This window comes from Neomonachus schauinslandi, chromosome 7 (genome assembly GCF_002201575.2).
Source record: "Neomonachus schauinslandi chromosome 7, ASM220157v2, whole genome shotgun sequence".
Classification (NCBI taxonomy): domain Eukaryota; kingdom Metazoa; phylum Chordata; class Mammalia; order Carnivora; family Phocidae; genus Neomonachus; species Neomonachus schauinslandi.
In genome coordinates, this window is record NC_058409.1 from 70,333,971 (window position 1) to 70,357,592 (window position 23,622).

Consider the following 23,622-nt stretch of genomic DNA (forward strand, 5'->3'; position numbering starts at 1 on the left):
CTCAAATTTGAGACTTGTCTATGGACACCTGCTACTGGGTGGCAGAGCCAGGTCTTCTGATACCCAATCCAGTGTGTTTTTCCATCAGTACTCCACTGCCTCTAAGGAGGATTTTTACAGTGAATATTGATGCTCAAACGTTATCAATTATTTACAGACTGATCATTCAATTTGTAGATTTTCTGTATGTCTATATCTTTCCTTCCTCTTGCTCTGAGATAACTACTTTTGCATTAATGCAAGGAAATGGAATACCACTTCTTAGGTGTTCTGGTAAGGGTTTCGCATGGCAGAGAGGTCAACAACTAATGGTCAAAATGAGGTTTGTGAAGCCCAAATTCATTCCTCCCCTTTCTCACTATCCTGCATGGCTCTGAATAATCAAAAGTTGGCTATTCACAACGTTTCTATTAAACGGGGTTTTCTTCTGTCCAAAATGTTTAGAAGAGGTTAGCAAGGTGCCGGTACAGCCAGAGATTAGAAAATGAATGAGCCAATTACATTTTTACAGATAAAAAAAGCCCTACTTTTTCACATGAAGATTAAACAAACCAACAAACAAACAAAAAAACCCTTTTTCACTCAGAAGCTAAGTGAAGGTGGGCTAAGGCTTTCCACTCGTATTTAAACAAGGCAAATTATGTCAAGTAGAGTGAATGATTCAAAATATTAAGATTTTAGAGCAAAACCATTTCTTAGGAGGTGCAAGACATGCATGATTTTTCTTTCTTTGAGCCTGGGGTCTTAAGAGTCCCAGGCAGGACGGGGCGATTCACATCATCCCATCAATTGATGCTCTCATTGAAGTGCAGTGGAAGATGCCTGCATTCAATGATCATTCAGTGCAACACATGACAGTATCCCTGGGGGAGAACACTTCAAAAAAATCATTTAAGTGTGAATATTGAATATCCTATTCTTTTGCAAACTACAGTATATTTTAAAAAGAAATCTCATCCAAAATGATTAACACTTCCTACTGTTCAGGAAAAAAGCCTGCCCTTTCAGACTAACAGCTGTGGATCATTAGCTCTCCAGTGATGAGATGTGTTTGATGAGTATTTTTCTTTCTAATTAAGAGATGAGATTCTCTATTTGACTGTCTCTTCAGAAAGAAGTGAAGAAAAAATTCTCTGCCTACATGGAAAGGCCCTCTCCTACAAAACAATTAATTATTTCATGGCCCTTTCAGAAAATCCTTTTCCTCCTTAATTTCAATTCATTTTTTTCTTAAATTTAACACATTCACACTCCGGCCTTCACAGTATTAACCCATTTTTCACCCAGCATTCCCTCTCTGACATTTTCCTGTTTGTTTCATCATCCAATAATACCTACTTTAGGTAAAAGAGAATGAGGAAATGTATCAAAAGTACATATATGCTTAACCTAACAGACAGCATCTGGTATGGGAATATTCTCTGATCTGAGAGAGGCCTCAAATTAGAAAGATGATAAATATATAGCATTTGCCTGTTGAGGAACTAGGCAGTGCTTTAAAACAAACCAAAACAACAACAACAACAAACTTTAAGGCGCTTAGCAGTACACAAAAAAACTGTTTAAGGTAATCAGTCCTTAAAAGGAAAGTATTTCATGATGCCTGGGTGGCTCAGTCAGTTAACCAAGTGTCTGCCTTTGGCTCAGGTCATGATCCAGGGGTACTGGGATCAAGTCCTGCATCAAGCTCCTTGCTCAGCAGGGAGCCTGCTTCTCCTTCTGCCTGCCGTTCCCCCTGCTTGTGCTCTTTCTCTTTCTTTCTCTCTGACAAGTAAATACATCTTTAAAAAAAAAAAAAAGTATTTCAACTTTACTTAAAGAAGAAAGCTAGGGAACGTAAAGTGGGACCTAAAAATATGGCTTTGCGAAAAAGCCATCAGCAAGGTTATAAAATTCTTGAATTAAAAATATGATTCAAGAGTATAGTAAAAAGCAAATGAAAGCCCTCTTGGCAAATTAATCCCATCAAATGCCTCTTTAAATCCTTTTAGGTACAGGGAGAGAAAGGAGGGAAGGGAAGAGGGTCAACTTTCAAACTTGGGTACTGTGCGGCCACGTCCCTCCCCCTTGGTTCATTTGGATATATCCAGGGATATTTTTCATTGCCACAGTGGGGTGGGAGAGGGAAGATACTGGCATTGAGTGGGTAGGGCCAGGGTGTGAAACACCCTCTACTATGTGGAAGAGTGCTGCCCAATGAAAAATTTTCCTGTCCCAAATGCTACCACCACTCCTCTTTGAGAAACATTGCCAATTCTCTCACATAGACAATAGATCATCCTCAACTTAGCAAAGAAGAAATGGTATGCATATTAACAAATGTATACGGATGGGGCGCCTGGGTGGCTCAGTCAGTTAGGTGCCTGACTCTTGGTTTTGGCTCAGGTCATGACCTCAGGGTCATGGGATCGAGCCCCATGACAGGCTCTGCACTTTGTGGGGGCAGTCTGCTTGGAATCCTCTCTCCCTCCCCTCCCCACCCCTCCCCCAGCTGTCTAAATAAAATCCTTTAAAAAAAGTGTATGCAGAAGGAGGATAGGTCTATTTCCCAGATGATGGCATGAATTCTGACTTAAGGAGTTAGGGTGAGACAGTAGTATAGAAAAAAATTTCACTCAATCTTTAGCATTTGCTCTAGTCTCTTTTTTTTTTTTTAAGATTTTATTGATTTATTTGACAGAGAGATAGACAGAAGAGCACAAGCAGAGGGAGTGGCAGAGGGAGAGGGAGAAGCAGGCTCTGCACTGAGCAGGGAACCCGATGCGGGACTCGATCCCAGGACCCTGAGATCATGACCTGAGCCGAAGGCAGATGCTTAACCATCTGAGCCACCCAGGCGCCTGCTCTAGTCTCTTTCTCACCATCTATTAACGTTTAACATTTCTTAAAAATATGGCTAACGAAGAACTGGAGGTTAGCCCACTCTGCCCATTTATTCTCCCTTGGATTAAGTCAGACTCTGCACATCATCAGTTTTTAGAACTTCATCTTCTGGGAAGGGGTTGGTTTTGCCTTGATTTAAATAACCAGATGGCATCACCACCTGCTCTAAGGTCTTTATTTCTGGTTGGTTCCACTAAGGCCTTTTCTACCACCTCCAGTGAAAAGAGGACAGAAGATAGGCAAAATGAACCTGATTCATTCCCAGCTTAGTGACAGCTTTTTCAAGGTGGTTTTTAAAGTATGAGATGTTGCTCTTTTGAAGAGAGGTTTTGCTTTGTTTGGACTGTTTTCTAAAATAAACAGTAGGGAAATGGTGACAACGTCAGACCCACTGGATTGCTCCAACTTGTTCTGCTGTTTCCTGGGGTCATTCCACAATGATACCAGGAGACTTCCCATGTCCATAAGAGCCTCATACAGATGCTCATATACAATGGCTTCTCTTTCCTTCTCTCAACTAGAATGAGAATTCTGACGACTCCCTCTACTGCTTTCTTTTTGAGTAGTTTCAAACAGACACCAAACTGATAAGATAGTTGGTATGTTGTGTTTTGTTGTGCTTTGGGGGTGTGTGTGTGTGTGTGGCTTGTGTGCTTAGACCAAAAAAAAAAAAAAAATCAAAACACACTCTCTACTAAATGATCCCTTATATTGACTAGGCAAAGTATGTCAAGAGAACCATCTACCTCTTTTCTGATGACAGGAGGAATATATGGTTAGGAGTAGAAAAACAAAAAAAGAGAGAGAAACTGGTTGGGGTGTTGGTAAAGCTTTGAATTGAATGTATATACTATAACTTAGGTCATTATTTGCTAATAGTGTTGAAAGGTCATTGTTCCTTCAAATTTACTTAGACTACTTATAAATACAGATCAGTAACTTCCAATTCTTCACTTTGTGAAACCATACACTGGGTTTTTAAATTCCTTCCTGAACTTAAAGTCCACAATCTCAGTACACCCATGCCCTTTTGAAAAGCATAGCTTGACTCCATCTATTAAAGCACATGGACAATGAGATAGAACTCATTTGAAGATGTCTTACATACGACTCCCAGAAACACCTGCTGAAGAATCTCCAAAACAAAATGGACCCAAACAACCTCAAAGATGGTGCTATCAACCAATCATAGCATAATGCACACTACTTTCCTTGATGGAGATATTCTATCAATAGAACCTGCCAGCCAGGAGGCTTGGGAAGTTATTTATTTAGATTTTTTTTTTTCCTCTTTCAGCTTACAACTTGTACTGGTATTTCATGTCATTTTTATCAAAGTCAGGGATGAAAGGTTCTGGCTTTGCTTTGAGAACACTGACAACTCCAAAATGTAAAGCCCAGAGTATGTCCAAATGGAGCATCACAACAACCACACATGAATAACTGATAAGAAATCCCTGCAACGTTGTGAGTCTAATGTTAGTAAAAGTTGGAATGTAGAATCAACTTGACAAATGCTTATAGATGCCTGGAGACTATTGATTCTCTCAGGCCCCTTCATTAGAAATGAGTACATTACCCAGTAGTTTGTAATGCCTGCCATAGGATCAAATACAATTATGTTTTTAGTTTTAATGGCCTTATTATTCACAGAAATTCTTGTTCAAAATCAGGCTGCATGCCAAGTCATTCTTGTAGATTACAGATCAACACATATTTACTGTATTGTTTTAAATGACCAAACATGAATAATTAAGAGGAATTGGTACTGTTTGGTCCATGAAGAGGTTGTTGATATCAAGTAACGACTGCTTTAAAAAATACTGAAGGACTATCCAAAGAAACATGGAAGAATATGTTAAGGCTGTTAAGCTCACTGAAGCTTATCCTTCTCTAGTGTCTCATTTCTCTAGGCTGCAGCTGGTTCTGAAAGGACCCAGGACTGTCTCACTACTACAGGTAAAGAACATTCCATGTTTTAATTAAAAAAAAAGTACTTTAATGTTGGTTCTCAATTTATTGTTGTCTTTTATGTATGCTGCCAGGGCCAATGAAAAAGGCATCTTTTTTCTTCATGATATTCAAGTCATGATCTAATGTTCTGATATCTCTTCCTCTTTTTTAATTCTTAAACTATTAATAAATTATTGGGTTAAATGTGTAAATAATATCATTTGGGAATACTGTCATACAAATTTCTATATATTTTCTAAATAATATTATTTGGGGATATTGTCATACACACGTGCCATTTATGTTTTCTGGGCTTTAGAAATGCTGTAGGTTTGTTAAGGCTTATTAAAGATAGTCATCTTTTACATCTTTATTTCTTAAAAATGCATTTATTTGAGAGAGAGACAGAGAGAGCACACGTGTGCATGCATGAGTCGGGGGAGGAGCAGAGGGTGAGGGACCAGCAGTCTCAGCGCTGAGCGCGGAGCCTGATGTGGGCCTCGACCTCCCAACCCTGAGATCATGACCCAAGCTGAAATCGAGAGTCCGACGCTTCACGGACTGAGCCACCCAGGCTTTTACATTTTTAAAGAAACGAATCTGTTACTATTACTCCTTTTGAAGTACGCTCCTCATCAACTCCTTTCTTTGTGTGTGTAAATGCTGTAACTAGACTTACAAATCCGATAGCAATGTTTGCTGATGTACAAAATGTAAAATCTTCCCTAAGCTTGAAACCTGGCTTTAAAGTCATCTCCGTCATGAACAGGTACAATATTTAGGGCAACAGCTGGTACTGCAGTTGCTCGTGGGGGGAAACTCCCTCTGTTCTCTATACTGTGCCAGAAAATAGGATACCCAGCCAAACACATGTTAGTAAAGTCTGCGGCACAAGTTACTTTAAAAATTCGTACTGTCGTCTTTATAGTCCCTATTCTATGTCCCTGAACAGGAATGCCTTTAAAAAAGCAGATGATCAATTGCAGTGACTGCTTTATATATATACTATATATATATAGTAGTTGATGTGCAGAGGGTTGCCCTCTGCCAAATTTGGGGATGTTTGGTGCCATTCTGATTCATTGCCACTCAAATGATCTCACCCGGACTTATTCAACTTACCATGAATATCTTCCCTGGGCTATTGATTTTTGATCTTTCTGTTTAATTCCTTCATGCTATAACCTAGCTGTTACCATTGGTGATTTCTTTGTCCAGATTTAATATCTTCATTTCAATCTTAAAATCACAGAGCCAAAGTCAGAAAACATGTTTTAAAATTTTCACCTTTATAAATATATTTAAGACCTAATAATATCATGTATTTCAGCTATCTTACCAGCTTCTGAAACTTCATCTCCCATTCTGTCTTATAATTTTCTAATTTTCTCCTTCACTGGTCTCATTCCCCCCAATCCCTCTGTTCTGGAAAAACTTCAAGAGTTATGTTTAGCAGCTCTAGCTATGTCTGAACATTTCTCTTTGCAATTCAAATAATCATCTTAGGCTGATTTTAACAGCCTTCTTTACTCCATTCCGTCTTTTACCCTTGCTGTGTAATGTTTACTGATGAATGTCTTTCTCCCGTTTCTTAACAGATCTAAGTAGTGTAGTTACTGCACGGGAAGCCTAGAGGTTTGAACACTAAGTAGACATTTCTCTTGGCTATTTTCCACACCTCCAAACATTCTCTTAAATGCAACAGGGCTTGTGTTTCAATGGTAACAGAAGTTATCAGAGAACACTAGTTTAGACAGCAAGCAAGCTGAACTCCAACTGTTCCAACAGCCTGACTTTTACAGTAAAAGGAAAGGCCCTGGGCCAAGACCACTGAGATGAGCAGGTATTTTTAGTTCACTTGTAGGCCAGCTCTAATGTAATTCTGAAATGTTTTCTTCAAACCAAACCCAACTTTTTCAGGGCTGTCCAAATCTGTTTTCTTTTATAGCAAGTACAAATTCTTGGAGCAAGGGAAGCATGCGTATCATTTGCAATGCTGCTGCATGTCTATGGTGTTGATGCCCGATGGCTCAAATTAGTCCGCCAAGCAGATGAGCGCATTGTAATTAGCTCTTGTCAAACTGTTAGAAATACAAAAACCATTTCCACTGTAATAAAAATTATGAAAAAGAAAAATCTCTCATATCATTTTCAGCCAAAATAGTTCCTGAAATGTCTGGTAGTTTAGGATTCCAGAGTTCTAAAAGAAGGCCATTTCATTTTCAGAAAAGCTTTCACTTCATTGACATGGAGATGCTGACATGTATTATCTTTCAGGCATTTTTGTTGCTGTGTTTGATTGCCTGTAAAACCTCATTTCTAAAAATAACCTGTCGGGAGTGGACACATTTTGTTGAGCCACATGGTACTGATGTAGGATTCTCAACAAACATTTATACTTCTTCAAGGACTTTTTGAATCAAGATTTTCTGACTTTTTCTAGCAGCGTGTTATTATTACCAGTTTTCTGAATAACTAAATGTTGCATTCTCTTAAGAGGACATTAAGGAGGCACGATCATAGGTTCAGATGGGATAACTCTGATGTTAAACTCTCATGTGATGAACATCAGTTTCTTTCAGACAATTTATTTGGACACTCATTAGTGGGACAGTGACTCAGAGAATACTTTGCTCAATATTTGAATTCTTCACAAGCGTCAGAAGGGTTCTTGAGCTCTCTGGAATTTAATGTCCTCTCAAGGAAAAATACGAGTTACTAGTAGGTGGCTATTTCAAAAAGTAAATTTTAATACTAACCAAAAGATAAATCAGCTTGGAATTAGGTCAGGTATACCAAAAAACTACCCCCTTCTACTTGCCTTCAGAACCCTCCCAAAGATACCTTTAAGTATACTCCATGGAAATTAGCAGGATGCTATAAGTGAATCTATCTTTAGAAGTAATAAAATTACCATATACAAAACTTAATATAAAATTGATCATAGAGTGAAAACTATAAAACTACTTCTTGAAGGAAACAAGGAGAAAGTAGTTATGGCCTTGGGCTAGGCAAAAATTCACATACAACACCAAAAGCATGATCTAAATATGCATCTAAAAATTAGACTTCATTAAAAGTTAAAAACTTTTGTGCTTCAAGAGATACTATTATTAGATGTCGGGGTGTTGACCTATATTTACTGATTTTGAGGGGGGTTCTCTGGGCCTGGTGGCATCACAATTCCGGACTTCAAGCTCTATTACTAAGCTGTAATCATCAAGACAGTATGGTACTGGCACAAAAACAGACACATAGATCAATGGAACAGAATAGAGACCCTGGAAATGGACCCTCAACTCTATGGTCAACTAATCTTCGACAAAGCAGGAAAGAATGTCCAATGGAAAAAAGACAGTCTCTTCAACAAATGGTGTTGGGAAAATTGGACAGCCACATGCAGAAGAATGAAACTGCACCATTTCCTTACACCACACACAAAAATAGACTCAAAATGGCGGAAAGACCTAAATGTGAGACAGGAGTCCACCAAAATCCTAAAGGAGAACACAGGCAGCAACCTCTTCGACCTCAGCTGCAGCAACTTCTTCCTAGAAACATCGCCAAAGGCAAGGGAAGCAAGGGCAAAAATGAACTCTTGGGACTTCATCAAGATAAACAGCTTTTGCACAGCAAAAGAAACAGTCAAGAAAACCAAAAGACAACCAACAGAATGGGAGAAGATATTTGCAAATGACATATCAGATAAAGGGCTAGTATCCAAAATCTATAAAGAACTTATCAAACTCAACACCCAAAGAACAAATGATCCAATCAAGAAATGGGCAGAAGACATGAACAGACATTTTTCCAAAGAAGACATCCAAATGGCCAACAGACACATGAAAAAGTGCTCAACATCGCTCGGCATCAGGGAAATCCAAATCAAAACCTCAATGAGGTACCACCTCACACCAGTCAGAATGGCTAAAATTAACATGTCAGGAAACGACAGATGTTGGCGGGGATGTGGAGAAAGGGGAACACTCCTACACTGTTGGTGGGAATGCAAGCTGGTGCAGCCACTCTGGAAAACAGTATGGAGGTTCCTCAAAAAGTTGCAAATAGAGCTATCATATGACCCAGTAACTGCGCTACTGGGTATTTGCCCCAAAGATACAAATGTAGGGATCCGAAGGGGTACATGCACCCCGATGTTTATAGCAGCAATGTCCACAATAGCCAAACTGTGGAAAGAGCCAACATGTCCATCGATAGATGAATGGATAAAGAAGATGTGGTATATATATACACAACGGAATATTATGCAGCCATCAGAAGGAATGAAATCTTGCCATTTGCAACGACGTGGATGGAACTGGAGGGTATTATGCTGAGCAAAATAAGTCAATCAGAGAAAGACATGTATCATATGACCTCACTGATATGAGGAATTCTTAATCTCAGGAAACAAACTGAGGGTTGTTGGAGTAGTGGGGGTGGGAGGGATGGGGTGGCTGGGTGATAGACATTGGGGAGGGTATGTGCTATGGTGAGCGCTGTGAATTGTGTAAGACTGTTGAATCACAGACCTATACCTCTGAAACAAATAATACATTATATGTTAAAAAAATTGAAGAAGATAGTAGGAAGGGAAAAATGAAGGGGGGGCATTCGGAGGGGGAGATGAACCATGAGAGACTATGGACTCTGAGAAACCAACTGAGGGTTCTAGAGGGGAGGGGGTGGGGGGATGGGTTAGCCTGGTGATGGGTATTAAAGAGGGCATGTACTGAATGGAGCACTGGCTATTATATGCAAACAATGAATCATGGAACACTACATCAAAAACTAATTATGTAATGTATGGTGATTAACATAATAAAAAAATACAAAAAAAAAAGGGAGAGAGATACTATTAAGAAAATGAAAAGACAAGCCATATACTGGGAAAAAATAATTGCATATCATGTATCCAATACAGGATTTGTATCCAGTGTATATAAAGAACACTTAAAAATAATACAAAGACAAAACCCCAATTAAAAATTGGGCAAAAGATTTGAATAGACATTTTACCAAAGAAAACATATGAATGGCTAATAAGCATATGAAAGGATGCTCAACATCATCATTCACTAGAGAGACATAAATTAAACTTCAAAGCAATACTGCTTCATACCTATTAGAGTGGCTTTAATCAAGGCAGGAAGTACTGAATGGTCAAGATATAGAGAAACTAGAACTCCTAAAATGCTGATGAGGATGTAAAATGATGTAGTCACTTTGGAAAACAGTTTGGTAGTTCCTTAAAAAGGTAAACAAACCTAAACTTAACATATGAATCAACACTTCTACTCCCTAGTTATCACGGAAAAGAAATGAAAACATACGCCCACACTAAAGCCTTGTAACATGAATGCTTATTTATCGCAACATTATCCGTGATACCTCCCAAATGGAAATAATCCAATTGTTTATAACCTGGCAAGTGGAAAATGAAAATGTGCCATATCCATACACTGGAATGCTACAACAATAAAAAGAAGACACTACTGACACATTCTGTGTCATGGACTCAGAATCATTATGCTAAATGAAACAAGTCAGATGTACAAGACTACTTTTGCACCATTCCATTTATGTGAAATGTTCAGAAAAAGCAAATCGCTAGACATAGAAAATGGACTAGTGGTTGCTAGGGGCTGGAGGTGGAAACAGGGAGTGACTGTAACTGGCATGAGTGATCTTTTTGGGATGATGGTTGTACAACTCTGTATATTTACTAAAAATCAGTGAATTATACATTTAAACTGGTGAATTTTATGGTATAGAAATTACACTTTAGTACAGTTGTGTAAAAATAAAAATGGTTTATCTTCTGGGGAGGTGAATTCCAAAACAAAGAACTGAGAACATCTAGGCTAAGTCAATGAATGATCATAGATCTTAGATGTATCTTGCCCATACTCTGGAAATGCTTAACATGCTCATTGATGAGACTATCTACATGATGATTCTTTGGACATTTATTGCTCCTTTGCGTTCAGAGGAGTTTTGCAAGACTATTAAAAAATAGTTAAAGCAAACATCAACCTCAGTTACCACCATTAATTATAATGGGAAATGCAAGGTCCCAAGATGGTAATAAGATACTACCACCCTAAGGTGAGACCATTATGCAGTATTTCTAAATTCCCATGAAAAATACGATCAATTTGGGGAAAGAAAATGTTAAATTCCTTACCCTGAGGGTAAGAGATAGCTGACAGGATGAGAAAAAGATTCTAAGAAAAACTTAGAGAAGATACAGAAAGAAGTAGAAAAGGAAGGAAGGAGAGCGGAGAGCAACAGGCTGAAAAAAATAAGTTGAATAAAGCAGAACAGAAGCAAATCTTCGGACAGGAGGATGAGGACAGAGCAGAAAAGGTCAACCTCCCTGCCCAGAAGAAAGCACTACTGGATAAATACGACAATGTTTTCTACTTTGTAATCGTGCTGGGGAGCTCTTTTAATTTGGACCCAGAGTCTTAGGTTTTCATGTGGATTCCTCAGTGATCTCTACTGCCAAGTTACCTACCGTGCCACCTATTAGGAAATAAAACTTCTCACTTCCCCCTCCCCATCTACCAAAATGGCAGGGAAATGTTAAGAGGCATTTACTTTATTTTTCTGGTCAGCAATAGTCAGCAGCTCCCTTTGGTTGGTTGGGTTTCTTTTTCTCAGTATATTACATCAAGAAAATAGAAATGAAAACGCTGAACGCAGCAGGAAAAGTGAAATAAATCTGAACACTACTTCCAACTGTTTTTATTCAAGCACTTCTAAAACTCTAGGAAAATCCTATCTTCCTAAACCACTGCATACTTTTCTTAATTTTTTTTTTCCAGAGTAAAGCTTAATCCATGTGTTTGCAAGTTACCTAAATTCTATCAAGCATGGACAAGCAGGTGAACCCTGGCAAATTTCCCATTGTTTTTACAGCCATGTTGCCCATCTATCAATTCCTGCAATCTGAACTGGCTCCCTGTTCCGCTGTTGGTGCCACAGAGCAATTCTAGCTCCCAGGGTGACAGGTGTGGCTTTGTCCTCTAAGTGAACGATGCTGGGCAGAATCCAGCTCACCTTTCAGAGGTTCACTGTTGTGGCAACACTGCCTTTCTTTCATTTATGTGGTTGCCTTTCAGACATGTTTGACCACACTTCTGTTCAGAAGTGTTCGCCACGTTTCTTGCTCTACTAAAGACATTGACTCAGAGGCAACTCCGGATTCAGTGTTTACTAGTGTCATAAAGCCAGACGAAATGTTTCTCTTTCCTAGCTATGGCTTGATCTGGAGGAGGCAAGAAGAGGTGTATGGCTTCTAAATATCAACCAGGAAAGGGCACCTCATTGCAAATTAGAGCAAAAGTAAAAGGATTAGGCTGGTGTCAAAGAGGGGGCAATATACTCACTGAAAACAAAATACATATCACACCAACTATCATGGATCCTCTGGATTGTTTATAGCTGTGTTTTTCTCTTCTTTATACCTAGTCTATGCAAAATAAAGAGTAACTGGCATACAGATAGAGAGGCAGAACCTAAAAAGGAACACAGTAAAAGATTAAGAAGGGCTGAAAATGTGTTCTAAGAATTCTCCTATATAACAATTTAGCCTTTTTTTTTCTACTGAGAAACTTTATGGATAATGAGAGCCCCCAAAGAGCTGTACCATTTTAGTACTCAGAGTAAAATAGCTCATATACAAATAAATTTACCAAGTGTGTGTCTGGATATAACAGAAGATGTGTGTATATAAATTTATATTTTATCTAGATCTGTCCATACTTTTATTTATTTATCCCATGAGAAGTGTGTATCCTTAACTATTAAGTGATTATTTATGGTCCCTTCCCCCTTAACTGTAGAATGGAAATATCAATTATAATGTGAAAGTTCATTAAATGCTATTAATGATACAGTTTATCTCACTTCTTAGGAAATAATTTTACATGGGATTAACATTATACCTCTAATATATTTAAGAAACTTTATTATTTTGAAACCTCAATAGGAACTGAAAATGAAGTCAGCTTTAAATAATTTTAATTAAATAAAATTATTACCATGGAGGAGTAATTATATCTAAGTAATTCTATGTCCCAAAAGACCACTTAACTTTTTTCACCTTTGTAATTTTTAATTATTTTTATTCCCATATTGCAGATAGGAAAATTGAGTTGAGGGTGAAGCAAGCATTTTCTGACATAATTTTTAAACTCTGCTTCACAATCTTATTTCCAGAAACAAGATGGTAAGGTTTGACAGGATTTTAAGACAATTTTTGTAGCCTCTCTTCCAGATCATATAAAAAGATGTATTTTTAAAGCTTGTTAAATGTAAAAGAGTATTCCTATATTATGTGACTTAAATGCATCATTTTATTAATCTGCCCTAAGAAGTTCTCCTTCCCCATTTTAAGATCCATTTTAAAGACTGTGTTAAAGATAAAAGGTGTCAAAGATAAGAAATGTACTTGATAACTGGTACTGAAAACCTGTAACAGAGAAATCTTATACCTTGCTGAAAACCTCTTATCTTCTCACACATCCAAGACTCACCCAGTACCTTGGCACAGCTAAAATGTGTCTGGCCTCCCATACAGAAGTAGTTGAAATTTGCTACATCATAACCTTTCAATTCCACCATCTTTTTGACAATTACAAGGATATTAGTGTCCTGATGCACTGGTTACTTACAAAAGTATAGTGATGGCCCCCATTTTGGGTAGGGGGACTTGCTTTCATTGTTGATTCTTTTGATATACTTCCACCTCAATCTTAGTCAAGTTCCAGGGGGAGAAGTCTGACTTGATCTGCAACACCAGACACTGAGTAGGAAAAGGCAGGGCCAGAAGACTCCATGCCCTGCCAAAAAGTCTACTAATCAGTTTATTATTATGTGTGGTAATATGATGATTACCGACTTCATTAATAACTGTTGGTCCGTTCACCATCAATGTACAATTGACATCCCTCGTCTCTTTATTCAGCATTGTGAGCTTCCTTGTGGAAATCCTCCACCCCTACCAGCTGATCGTTTCTGGTGGAGTAGATTCTGCCTCTGGCTGCAGATGGACATTTTAGCTGGACCGGGTCAATGACAGCATTACCAGCTCCTGGTGATAGTAGCGGGCTCAAGGATGGGCTGATCAGAATAAGTGAGACTCAACTCTGGGTCTTTGGACCTACTGAATAAGAGAATCTCTTTTTTTCCTGACCAAAACCTAGAAGACTGTAAGCCTGGGGGTGTTGATTGCCACTTAGGGGACAGCTCTGCTTGGGATCAATGTTGGCACAAATGGAAACCAAGCTAAGAAATGGCAAGAAAATGAGTTCTAATTCAATCACGTGAGCCCCCAGATCCAGACAGGTCTGTAAGTATAATTTGGCTTTCCACACATACACATGTCAAAGTAGGTAAAAAGGACAATTCAAACACTTCAATGTAATCTTTATAGCTTTTGAAAAATTTAGAATGCATCCACTACTGCTGGCACCCACCAGACTAACCTAGAACCTCTGGCAGTGGGGCCCTGGAATCTGTAATATTAACTATTTCCTCAGCATTTCCACTGCTCAGTTAACCTAGGGAAGCATTATGGGCATTCATCAAAGGTTCTCACTCTTTTTCTAACACCAGCAACAGACCAGGTGAAATTCATATAATGCCTCAGAGGCTTCCCAGAAATCAGACAATAAAGTAGGCTAAGGGCCACAGTTACTCTCATTCTGGTAGCTGTGATGCCACCACCCCTTTTCTCCTCCAGTCAAGAAAGAGAAGATATTGCAGTTATGTAGGAGAGACTTTAAAGATTTCATAATTATTTGAGAGAGAGCGTGAGCCAGGACATGCACTAGTGTGTGGGGGGGTGCAGATGGAGAGGGAGAGGCAGAGAATCTCAAGCAGTGTCCGCCTGATCACAGAGCCCAATGTGGGGCTCCATCTCACAACCCTGAGATCATGACCTGAGCCGAAACCAAGAGTCAGACGCTTAACCAACTGAGCCACCCAGGTGCCCCATGTGGGACAGACTTTAATAGAAGGAGGTCTCCTTTCTTCCTTCCCAGTAGCCTCCTGGTAAAAAAACAGTCTCTAATCCCTCTGTGTTCTGGAAGATGTGGGGCTTACTTTCCTGGTAATTGTTTGATTAGGAAAGTAGGATAAGCAAAATTCAACACCCAAATTCAATTTTTCTCATTGTCTTTATAAATTCAGGTAACCCACATTGAAGGAACTAAGTTTGTCCGTTAGATCTTAGTATTCAGGCAAGGAATCATCTTGAGACATCATCTCCTGATATGTAAATGGAGGGAGATCTCAACTGCTATGCTTTATAAAAAGGGGGAAAAGAAGCCTAGCCTGAGAAATTTTTCCAAATCTACTGTTTCCAATTGGCTTCCAGCAACACCTTTCACATAGCACAGTTGTTTTAGAGAAGTTGAGATAAACAAAATCTTCAGAGATTTCTTGCCCTCAGATCTGCTTAAGGGTGGTTTCCAGCCCTGCACGTTTGTTCACCTAGGTTAACTCTAACAGTAGGCAACAGGTCTAGTGAGACCAACCCACTAAAAAGAATTGATTATTTTTAAAAATTATCAACCTTTCTATATTAGATATTTTAGGGTAGTTTTCCCCCTTAATAATTTTACCTAAGGAGCAGGCAGGTTCTAGGCATGGCATTGTACCACTGACCACTGTTCCTTTCAGGGAATTGGCCTCAAACCCTATGCTTTCGGATAGTTCATTCTGAGACATCTCAAAATGGACAAGAATTGACTATGAACAAGCTGCATGAGGTTCTCTGAGTCTCCACCCATTAACGATCCTCCAGAACCTTCTCGCTTTGTGTCATCTTGAGTTGGGTTTTGTGGGCAAGTCGTCTTGGTGGATAGGAATTCCATCGAGATGATATGGGCTACGTTCTTCCCATCTTTGCACCAACCTGCATCTCCTCTTAAAATTGTACGTTAATGACATCATTTTTGAATAAGCTGTACACAGAACAAGAATAGGAGAAAAAAAGGATTTCCTAACGTATTGATGTCTTAGTATCCTACCATTATTTAATCAGCATTAAAAAAATAGTGTTAAGATCAATCATCTTAAAACCCAAATAATTATTGTTGGCAGATGCTCTATTACACCTAACTTGCTGACAAAGTGAACTACCCAGAACAGGACTTTGTCACCTGACGGTAGCAGGTTTTGTTGGAGGGCTCCCCGGAAGTTATAAGGTTAGTGAGGCTGTGAGCGCTCTAATGGGTGGAACCTTCCTCATGCTTAAGGGAGTGGGCGTTTCACAGCACTCTAACATTTTTGCAGGCTAAAATAATCACAGTCATGCTCTTTGGCATAGAATTTCGAGGTTTGTGAGAAAAATCTCGTCCCACTCTCCTCCCATGTCCATGTGGAGGCGAGGTGGCATTTTACAGACGTATGTTTTGGTTAGGCTTCTCAACTTTTAAAAGAGTTGTCAACTCTATTCCCACCTCAGCCGAGGCTTAAAGCATGGTCTGTCCCTAATTGGCAACAGAATATTTGCACTCCAAGTACTTGTCAGAAGAGGATAACACTGAATGCTCGCTGCCCAGTGCCTATCAAAAATCAGTCATGAGAAATTGTATTTATGGAAGGTTGCCTGAAGGACACGCGTTCCCGTTTAGATCTCCAATTTTATTTTTGGATTTAGCCAAACCATTTGAGAGTAACATACTTAAACCCCATGTCTAGGCTACCTCAAAATAATAGTTACCTTCTGTGGTCATGTGCCTAGCCCTGAGTTAGGTGCTTTTTATACATTAGCAATCATCTTTCAAATAATCATGCGAAGTTGGGGTGAATAGCCATTTTCCAGGGGAGGAAACCATCTAAACACCATCAAATTGCTTGCTCGGGACCACCCAGCAAGTCCTCATCCAAACCAAAGTCGTCCTAGCTCTCAATTTCGTACCTGGTAGAACCAGAGTTGCTTTTACTGAATTGCATTTTGGTGTTACAGCAGCCTCTATTGAGGGAAATTAAAAGAGCGAATTCTATGAAGCACAGAATCATATTTAACTCTAGAGACTTTGTTCAACTTTATGGAGTCTCTTGAGTAAGAATTTCTGTGATCTTAATACTGGATGTTACTGGGCTTTCACTGAGCAACTAATAGGCTTAGTATAAAAATATTAAGAAGATTATGAAACATGATAGTGTTTCCCTTCATCTACCTTCTGGGAAGCCCAGATCCCAAGTTTTGATCTCTCTCTATTTCATACTTGAGCTCTGCATTTTACGTGACACCTTCACCACAAGTATCCGACTTACCCTCCTATTCTCTGGCCACCAGTGGGATCCCTTTACTTACATATTCATTTGTTATACTGTGTGTATTCCATTATACTGCATCTACTTCCATTATTTTTCTGGAAGAACATAGGATACATGAAAACCCAAACAAAAGTCTGCACTTATTAAGCATTGAGTTTCAGGAACTGTGCTAAATGGCCTTGGATAGCATTTTCTTTTTTAACGCTACAGTAACTATGAATTAGGTTCTATCATTAGCCCCATTTTACAGATGAGAAAAAGGAGACTCGGAGAGGCTGAATAAAAGGCCCATTTCTGGCTGACTCTAGAATCTGAACTCCTGACCACTATGCTTGGGTCTCTTCAGCTCCACATCCTGGTGAGTTAACGGGAACAGATGGATATAACAGGATGGGAAGAAAAGGAGACATGGGGGAAAGGACAAAGCAAAGGTATGGAAAAAATTCCCTGAGGGGGTAGAAAAGGAACAAGTTAAAATAAAGGAGAGAAAAGGAAGAGAAAACAAAGAGCACAGGACAGAGATGGAATATGTTCACAACTCTGCCTCCAAAGTGTGTAACTGTCTGAACTCTCAGAATGAGGTTTCCATCATCAGCCCCAAGTATTAGCAAAACACAAACACCAACTCTTCGGTACCTCTTCTTGTTTGAGCCACTCCTTTCCACAAAGGATCGACTATTCTTTATTGCTATTGATCCTGTCTTCTGTTTCTGCTCTCAACCAAATGGATTCTACCCATGCATGGAAAATGGGGCCACCCTCTTTAGCATCGGATGCCATAGAGGCAGCATTCGTGAGGGTTCACGGTGTTCGTTTCCAGGAAAGAGCCTGGTGGTTTTTTCATTCCAAATAAATTCCTCTCTGTTGTCATCCATAGAAGTAAACAAAAAGAAGACTTAAGCACACAAATGAACAAAACCAAAATCAAACTCCTTTGTTTTTCTGACCACCCCCCCAACTCACGCCAAGAAATCATCACTTTTTGGTTTCCTCCCACAGTAGGGGACATGAAAAGTGAATGTGAAAACAATAACCACCACCACCAACCCCTGAGAAGTACAGCTATTTACATGGATTTCTATAGGTCACAATAAGTTATCCCTGGAATTTGAATTTACAATTAACTCTCCAAAAACACTTTAGAAGTAGCCCTTGCTGTATTAGAAAAGAGCTTGCTTCCCTGTTTTTACTTTCAAGTTAAAAAAAAATAAATGAAAAATAAAAATAAATTTTAAAGATTTTATTTTAGAGAGACAGAGAAAACATAACTGGGGGACAGAGAGGGACAAATAGACTCCACACTGAGCCCGATACAGGGCTTGATCTCAGGACCCTGAGATCATGACCTGAGCTGAAATCAAGAGTCAGATGCTCAACCACCAACTGAGCCACCCAGGTGCCCCTTTGGATTTATTTTTAAAATGAAAGGTTTTCTTCCCCCATTAAATTTTAAAGGATCTGTTATAGATTAAGAAATGATAGGAGTTTTAAAAGTTTCTATTGGAACTGGCTAGATGTCTGTGATTTTATGAGCTGGAACTATCTTTAAAATTTATTGTCATAATGATCGGCTTTGAGAGAATTAGGCTATGTAATTGCTGATTTCTGTAGGTCCCGTTTGGATTCAACATTCCAAACAGGAGAATTTGAGTTGATTGTCTAGAGCAAATCTAATGCTTAAGATCGTTCCTCATGGAGACAAGATACGTTTGGGGGCTGAACATTCTTTGCATTTCCACATGGAAGCACTACTTGAGGGTCACATCCTGGGCATCTTTCCCTAGTCTTTCCTCCTTTTGTGGCAGACATTTCTAAACACAGGTAAGTTGAGTCATTTTTAAAGCTGCCTTGACTCTTCTTAAACTCACAGGAGCTATAAAATGGTGAAGCAAGCACTGTGTTTGTTCCCAGGTTTAGCCAAGACAGGGGCCAGTGTAGGTACACTGTGGCTCAACCCATCAGGCAAGATTGTTTTAAAGATAACGTATGTGAACATGCTTTGTAAATGGTAAAACATTAGCAAATTAAATTAGATCCAGATCCAGGTGCATATCTAGCTATAGATAAAGGAAAGACTCTGGATTTTCATTCTGCTGCTGTCAATTAGCTAACATTTATTGAGCGCTGTTAGATTATGCCACAACACAGTGCTGTAGACGTCTTTAAAGAGGAGGCTATTGAAGTGTGGGGTCATATTAAGAGCTCAACACCAGTATTAGTAAAACAGCATTGCCAGTAGACTGGAGACAGAGAATTACGCTGACAAATGGGAATGCCAAGAAAAATTCTACACTATGATTATAGGATAATGTAGTTCAGAGTTGATGACATTAAGCCAAGGATATTCCTGAACAGGTAAAAATGGGCCTACATATTATTTTCTGGTTCATTCAATTTTCTATCACTAGGTATCCAGTAAGACCCTCCAAACTGCTGCTCTGTGCTTCCAACAGATTATAAAACATTTGTCTTTTGTAACCATACACAAAAATATGCTTACCAAGAATTTTTAGGAGATCCTTGTTTAGTTTTTAAGCTCCCATATTTAATGCCAGCAGGAATCTTGGAACATCCTTTAAGGATACACTTAAAATTTTCTTCACAGCTGATAGACACTGGACATTTTAGCCACTGAGCATGGTGTTCCATCTTGTCTATAGGATTTGTTTTTGGGAGCCAAAGGTGCTTAAAATAAGAATCCATTGTGTAATGTAATTGACCTAAGCTTTAATGAGTTTTCTTTTTTTTTCTTTTAAATGTTCTTTTCAAATTATACTGAAGATGTTTATGAGTGTAAATGTCCACAAGGATTACATGAGAAGGATATATCCATTTTCTGGAGGAAAATATATAGTATTCAGTTACTTCAAATAATCAAAAAGATGAGAACTTTGTTAATGTCAATATTTAGGCTAGAGAGAAGGGAAGAGTGAAGTTTTATTTATTTTTATTTATTTTTTAAGATTTTATTTATTTGAGAGAGAGAGAGAGAGAGAGAGAGAGAGAGGGAACACAAGCAGGGGGAATGGGAAAGGGAGAAGCAGGCTTCCCGCTGAGCAGGAGCCCGATGCGGGGCTCGATCCCAGGGGCAGAGTGAAGTTTTAAAGAACACATACTTCTTTGGAATTTTTTATTGATCGAGTAACAACCTAGGATGGTTTCTTTAATGAACCCACTAATGTTTGATGAGGGTATTAAAAGATTTCTAAAAGCTAGGGCAATCCTAAGGTTTCTTCGGTTTCCACTTTGAGTTCATGATTCAACAACTGCTTTAGGAAAATATAAGGTCTCCATCTCTTTACGCAAATGTTCGGGAGTTATTTTATAATATAGTCCCTCCTTGCAGAAGCTATTTGTTCTAAACTAGACTAAGAGGAGATACAGTGAAAAGCTACTTACATTGCCAAAGGAGTGAGAAAAGTTGTCCAATTCTATCTCCGCTTTCTTCATTGTAAGAGAAGAGAGTTTGCAAGTAATCCCCACACTCTCAGAAGACAGAGCCATTTCCTCCCCCACTTTTATTTTTATTTATTTTTAAGATTTTATTTATTTAACAGAGAGAGACACAGCGAGAACAGGAACACAAGCAGGGGGAGTGGGAGAGGGAGAAGCAGGCTTCCCGCAGAGCAGGGAGCCCGATGCGGGGCTCGATCCCAGGACCCTGAGATCATGACCTGAGCCGAAGGCAGACGCTTAACGACTGAGCCACCCAGGCGCCCCATCCTCCCCCACTTTTAAAGCTTAATTTCTACACAAGGTGATTTTCACTGGGGAAATATACCACTGATTTCTTTGACTGACAGCTAAAACATTCAGATCTCCCTCTATAAAATGCTTTGAAAAAGTACATTTGTCTTCTTTGACTCACAGTCCACGATTTATCCTTTGACTTCTTCCCTTCAGTCATTTTGACACCGGCTCTGGGTTATCTGTCCACGTGCGTGCGCGCGCCCCTTCAGAATGACTTTATGACAAGTGGTCTTACTCTGAACACTACCTTAAATTTCAGCTGCCCTGTTTGCTCCTGTACTTACAAAGTCTGAATTTACTGGGGGCCCTTGTAGTGCTATTTTTGACACATCATTAAGTTCCCTTTTCATTGGGAGCCTAAGGGCATATTCAGGCTCACCACGAAGAGCTAGCCTAAATAACGGTTAAAACACGTGTCACGAGCTGCAAGGGGCTTGTTTGCCAGCAGGGCCAACGGCTCAGTGCAGCTCAAGCAATCCCCTACAACAGGGTGGGTAGAGATAATGAGATAACCACACACCACCAGTGAGTTGTTCATCTTTGTCTTCAAGCATCTAAGAACACAGTTATCTCAGTAGGCCGGTGCACCCTGGGGAGTTATAAATATCTTTCAGAAGGTAAAAAACTGTCAGAGAAAACATACCCGAAAAATACAAGCAAAAGAAGAGTTGTGAACAATTTTTTCAAGCAAAATTTCAGCTCTATGAGAACTTACTGAATCAGGCCAATTAGTCCTCTGTGCCTTTTTTTTTTTTTGGCAATGTTTATTTTAATTGTATGCAGATTTATTCTAATGTTATGCTAATCAACCTTTGCAGCTATAATAAAATAAAGGCAACGCCAACACCTCATCAACTAATCACATGGCTGCTTTTATCCTAGAGACTGTATCCTCCCTACACAACACCTAAGTACTATAAAAATTATTTATACAAATAAACTATTATCTAAAGACTGAAAAGGCATAATAAATTATGTGTAATATGGCCCAATTATGTGGTAATTTCTTTGTTTTAATTATTTGTATAGTTTTAATGAAGGCGTTGCTAGAAGGTGGAACCATTTTTATATTTAATGGAAAAAAACAAATTTGTTTTAAAGAATGAAAACAAAGATAATTGGCTCTTAAATTAGAGGCATACTAATATATGCATGTTCCTAAATTATTACCAGGATTATTACTTTGTTTGTGCTATCAAAACTTTTTTCTCTGGAGCTCTGATGTTGGCTATTCAAGTTATTTTTCCCATTTCTGTTAAATGTATTAATATCTTGCTGTTCATCAAGTGCCAAAATAAAGGTTAAAAAAGTTCCCTGGATTATCTACAGAAGAAAAGTTGGGGAGGGTGATGACAACTATGATCTTTCAAGATGCAGTTTACGAATGCATAATAACTTAAGAAAGTGAGAAAAAAAATAGATTTATCAAGAAAAGAGAGAACTATCCTAAATTCAACACAGCAAATCAGCAAATTTCTTCAGGGAAAGACATCAAATTTGAAAGGCATCAATACTTTTCTGCTGTCACCAAACTGTTATTTATGCTCATGTACCAGCTGGATTTGTGTATGTGCGTGCATAATCTTTTTCTCACCACTGATGTCATCATTAAAGCTGTGCAAGAATTCTGATTTTCGCTTTGCACAATCTTCAGGAGAGACTTGGACATTATGGTGAAAGTTTGTGACAAGTCTGTAGAAGTCAGAAATGCGGGCTTTACGGCAGTGAAGTTTCACCACTGCAAAAGAGGAAGCTTGCCTAACTGGGTACTCTTTTTGCCAGTCCAGGCTGCCCTGCAGAAACCACACAGAGCAATTCCAGAGAAAGAGGTAGCTAACCATTCTGGGGAAAGAAGACAGGCATCTAGTACTACCCGTATAGCACTCCACAGAATGAGCGGTCCTTTGTGAGTTGTCACGCCTACTCTAGAATTATTTCAAAACTACCGATTCTAGGGGTGCCTGGGTGGCTCAGTCGTTAAGCGTCTGCCTTCGGCTCAGGTCATGATCCCAGGGTCCTGGGATCGAGCCCCGCATCGGGCTCCCTGCTCTGCGGGAAGCCTGCTTCTCCCTCTCCCACTCCCCCTGCTGTGTTCCTGCTCTCGCTATCTGTCAAATAAATAAAATCTTTAAAAAAAAAAAAAAAAAAACTACCGATTCTATGACACACCAAAAAGATACCAACCATTGGGCATCCACCTCTCAAGGCTGCTGGTGCTGTGTTTGCTTGCTGTCAACCTCCTCTCTGAGGTTTATAAAGGCTTTGAGATACAACGTCTTTTAAGTATTTTCATTTATGAAATCTCAAAGCTGTGATGAATTCATTTTCAGAGCAGGAGGCAATAACCAAGAACAAAGAGACCTCACACGGCAGTCCAGAGGCAGCTGAGTGTAGAGATCTCAGGTTGCACAGGGGACAAGCCCCCTGACAGAAGCCAGAAGGTGGGGCCTATGAAAGGGGCCCCTTACCATAGCAGAGACATAGCTTCACTCAATACTCTTTCTGACTGGCAGGACAGTTCCTTAAGTCAGACACATGTCCTTCTAACTCTTTCGGCGAGGTTTCAGTTTTTCCAGAAACAACCTAGCCCAAAATTACCTATCGCAAATAAAACCTCATTGGGACACCTCCCAACTGGATTAGATGATGGTGGGCTATTACTTAGTGTAGTTAGCAGTTACGAATGCAGAGGCTTGAGGGTTTGAGTGCTGGGGATTTTGAAAGAGAAGGTAAATGGAC

General features: G+C 39.2%; 1 protein-coding gene across 1 annotated transcript in view; it reads right to left on the bottom strand.

Annotated features, from left to right (window-relative positions):
* Window positions 1–23,622, bottom strand: part of MCTP1 (multiple C2 and transmembrane domain containing 1) — a 512,403-nt gene that overhangs the window by 100,087 nt on the left and 388,694 nt on the right. The window lies entirely within an intron of this gene.